This window comes from Octodon degus, unplaced genomic scaffold (assembly GCF_000260255.1).
Source record: "Octodon degus isolate 3935 unplaced genomic scaffold, OctDeg1.0 scaffold00144, whole genome shotgun sequence".
NCBI classification, from domain to species: Eukaryota; Metazoa; Chordata; class Mammalia; order Rodentia; family Octodontidae; genus Octodon; species Octodon degus.
The window spans coordinates 7,380,776-7,385,588 of record NW_004524720.1 but is presented as its reverse complement, the minus strand read 5'-3'; positions in this window follow the sequence as shown (position 1 = coordinate 7,385,588).

Genomic DNA, 4,813 nt, shown 5'->3' with positions numbered 1-4,813 from the left:
GTGCTGGGGGATTGAACCGCGGTCCCTGATGCTTTGCCAAGCTTGTTCTAAGTAGGTGCCTTAGACCACTGAGCCATCTCTCCAGCCCCTGTATCCGTCACTTTAAAAAGATCATTACTTTGCTGGGGAAAAGAGAAAGAGGAGGAAGATGCTAAAATGAGAGAAATAGTCTATGCCAGGAGTCTGTTCTCTTTTTCTTTCCTTGAGAGGACATCTGAACTCAGTTTGGATATTCAGATGGACGGTATGGCTCAAGAAAACTCTTGCATCTTTTTTTAAAAAATTATTTTATTTTATTATTTTTTGGGGGAACTGGGAATTGAACTCAGGCCCTTGTGCTTGCCAGGGAAGCACTTATTCTACTGAGCCATCTCCCTGGGCTTGAAAAATCTTACCATCTTAACCTGCATTAGATACTTGTGATTTCTATTTCCCCTTTCCTCTAAAACCTCTAAGAGCCTCTCTCAGGTAAGAGATGTATTATATACCCTCACTACTTCTCTAGTGTTATCTAGCATGTACAGTGACAACCCTTCATTTTCCAAAACCCAGTGCCAAACCCTAGAGTTTCTTGCACTAATTAGAGACTTTATGCAGCTCTTGGGTTCCCAAATGACAGCCTCTAACCAGTAATATCAGCATTGCCTGTGATTTTGTTAGAACTGAGGATCTTGAGCCCTATCTGTCAAATGAGTAGCTGTAGCATTGGAATGCATGTATACACCTTTAAAAACTCCCTTGAGACTGAACCATGGTAACGTTTAACTAGTGATATTTTAGAAGAATCTTTCTTTCAAAAAAAAAGAGTTGAGATTTGTTTTAATTCTCAGCTCCCTACCTTATTTTGAATCAAATTACATAGAATTTGGGGTTTATGGTTGTACTTTAGAGTGGTGGCTCTTTGACCTAACAGGATGAAAGGTAATTTTTCTTCTAGCTGGCTGAAAAAGGACAGGCCTGGACCTAGAGTCCAGGCCCAAATAAGCCACAGATCTGCATATCATTGGCTGATGACCTTGGACAAGCCACTTAACCTACTCAGGCTCTGCTGGTCCAAATAAATTCCATACCATTGAGTAAAAGAGTTAGTGTTTCTTTCTTAGCAGAAGTTTAAATGCCTTACATGGAAAGGTTTTTGTTTCTCTCCATGAGGTGTCATCATATAGGGAGCATTCTCTGCTATAGCTTTGAAGCCTAAATCAATGACAGTTTTTGTTTTTTTTTCAGTACCAGGGATTGAACTCAGGCCCTTGCACTTGCCAGAGAAGCACTTATTCCACTGAGCCATCTCCCCAGCCAATAGGTTTTGTTGTTATTGTTGTTTGTTTGTTTTTAATGTATTTTAGTGCAGGGTCTACAGGGTCTCACTATGTAGATCAGACTTGTAGTGATCCTCCTGTTTTCAGACTTCCAAGAGCTGGGATTACAGGCCCTCACCACCACACCCAGTCTCAATTGCCTTCTCAGCACACTCTGAGTCAGGGCCAACATAGCTTGTGCTTGGGATTGAACTCCAGCCCTTGAGCTTTGCTTAAGCAGGCACCTTAGTCCACTGAGCTATCTGGCCTGCCCCCTTTTCAATTATAGTTTTAATTTATATCCATTGACAGCAACAATTTTCTTCAGGTTAGAGAAATTCAGTCAAATTTTCAAGTCTTCATTCAAAGCTCTGTCTACTTTCCATTTGGCCATGCTTCTACTCTTCTTTGGGGGAAGAGAGTAAAACAGAAGAGCATCAGTGCCTGCTGGCCAAAGGTGACATGGGGTCCATGCCCCTCTGAAAGCCATATGCTATGTCTCACTGTTCTGTGCATCTTCCCATCCCCAGAAAACAGCAGTGTATCCACAAATGGAGGACTCCCTGGCTTGTGATTTCAAGGGATTCTTGCTCCCAGAATCCCAATAGGCTCATTTATCCCTGCACTTTCTTGGTCATGCATTGAGATAGTATGTGTTAAATATTATGCCTATATGTATATACATATCAATATAAAAGCATATATATAAATACTATACCTGTTTATGAGTATGCAAATATTAGACCTCTGTTGGTTTCTGAGAAAGTAATACTTCACCTTGTCAAAAAAATAAAAAATAAAACCTATGTATACTTTTGATGATCTTATTCTTTATTAGTCAATATATTTCTGTAATATAGATTTCTTTTTTAATTTTTTATTTTTAAAATTTTATTATATTGAGAAATAAATATCAATGAGACAGTTTCAAAGATGATTAATAGGATATTTTAAACAATTAATACATTGCAAATTGTTATCTTCTTATTGGTTATCCATAGTAAAACAAGCAGACAGGATATCCTGTCCAAACACTATTACTACAAATCTTCCTTCTCATTGAATTAAGCAAAAGTAGCTGTATATCTATCCTAACTATTCTGTATTCACAAATATAAAATGGTCCTTCCTTTGTATCCCTTTTTTATTTTCATTTAGTCCTATCAGAGATGGAAATTCTATTGTCATCTAAATACTATAGGTGCTTGAATTCAGCAAAACAATCCAACAGAGTGCAGCAGTCCACAATAGTAGTGGGTTATCCTGTAAATGGTTAGAGCCATTTACAGCTCAGCATATTAATATGGCTTTACTTTTTATACTTTGTTTTTATATTTTTCTGCTGGATGGTTAAGATCAAGACAAAGCAAGGCCTATATAACAAGAAATTTAACTTTTTTATATGAAAATGTCAGTCAAGTCCCCTCAGGATTTATCCTGTAACCCTGTACTGTACTTTGTAGATCCTTTGTCAGTGGCAGCCATGTGGATGAGCCACAGCCATTGCTTGACCAATTTGTTCTCCGTGAAAGCCTGAGAGAATGTTTTCTCTCCATGTGACTCTCCATCAGCACATTATACATCATCGATCACATTCCTCTGTGGCTCCATAATTTCCTTGATCAGAAAATTTGGGGAAACAACTGAGTTACATGATGTTACAGTACAGGTTCTCCCATGCCCTCAGTCTTCATTGACCTTGGAAGGCTAGGGCCAAAATGTTGGCTGACCTTGCAGCCCTTCCTTCTCTCCAGTTTTTGATCTTCAAACTTAGGTTGTTAAACCTTCAGAAGAGAAGCTTACTATTACTCTGCACAATGAGCAGTTCGGTTTACCCTATCTGTCTAAATATTGAACATCTTAGTCATAATGTGGAACAGGTATCTTCCATCAAGTATTGATATGTTGAACTTTAAGTCCTTACAGAATATGAAGAAAAAAATTTAAAAATAGGAATAAACACATATTTTTACACAGAAATTTAGAAATCTAGCCATGTACAGCATTGTAGCGGGACAGTCCTGTGACATTTTTGTCTTTTTCTTTTGTCTTTTTTTTCATTTATTACCATTCAAAAAAAAAAAAAACCTTTTACTTGTGAGCCAGCATGGTAATAATTGGTATGTCATGACAAGAAGTATGTATTTAGAAGACCAGAATTGCAGGCATTCCAAGTGTGACTCTTCTATTACACATTGCTATCTTCAGTGCAGTTGCTTGGTTCACAGGTATCAGCATATTTAGTTAGTCAGGTTGAGAATCCTACCAATTAACTGCTAGTTTCAAAAACCTGTGGATGTTTCTCAGGATCATTGCCTTGCCCAACTTGTGCATACAAATATATGGCTTTGTCCCTGTCCTGTTTCCCAGCTTTTCTCCTTACCCTGTTAGGAGCTTTCTTTAGAATATAAATCAATCCACTGATGTCTTATTGAGAAAATTTCGGCATTAAAAAAGGGTGGCTGCATGGGGGAGATAGCTCAGAGGTCTAAGTGTCTCCCTGGCAAGCACAAGGACCTGGGTTCAATCTCTGGTACCATAGTGCCAGCCCTTGAACCGGTCATGATGGGGCACACCTGTAATCCCAGCCCTAGGAAGGCTAAGACAGGAGGATCACTGAAAAAAAAAAAGAAAAGAAAAAAGCAAAAAGAAAAGGACTGGCAAATAGTTCAGCAGACTAAAGCAGCTGCTTAGGCAAAGTGTTAGGGGTTTGACCCTGGGTGTGCCATGCCAGCCCCACCAACAGCTTGTGCTGAGATGGTGATTGAGCCTGGGTGTGGTGGCCTATGCCTGTAATGCCAGTTCTTCTGAGGCTGAAAACAGGAGGATCATTACAAGTCCGATCTACATAGTGAGACCCTGTAGGCCCTGTATTAAATACATTTTTTAAAAAGTGACTTAACTGAACAGAGTGGTTTTTAATGTGAAACAGCATGATGTGACATGCTTTGAAACTAATTTGTTAAATTTGGAGTTATTTTCTTCGTTATCAGGGTAGTACTGAAGCAGACAATAAACAGCTCCTATTTTGTGCTGATACATTAATAATCAAGGGGAAAGTTCTACTTAGAATGTTTGACCTGTGAAAGAAAATTTTAGTGTTTTTGCAAAACTAAAAATAGTCTTCTTAAAGATGTCAATTGAAAAATCATAATTACTGGGTCTTACATTTACTGAGTGCTAGTGATCTCAATACTTCCATGCAAAGAAAAATGTATTGCAGCTTTCAGTGGCACACGAAATTTAAGGGAAAAAAAATCTTAGAAAAATAGTTTTAGGGCCAGCTAGATAGCTCAGCAGAATAAAGCATCTGCTTTGACAGATGCAGGGGCCGGGGTTTTGATCTTTGGTGTGCCGTACCGGCTCCGCCTCCAGGGTGTGCTGAGACCGCAATTGAAACTGGGAGTGGTTGCGCGGGACTAATCCTAGCGCTTGGGAAGCTGAAAGACAAGAGAATCACTATGAGTCTCATCTGTGTAGTGAGACCCTGTAGACCCCGTACTAAACACCTAAAA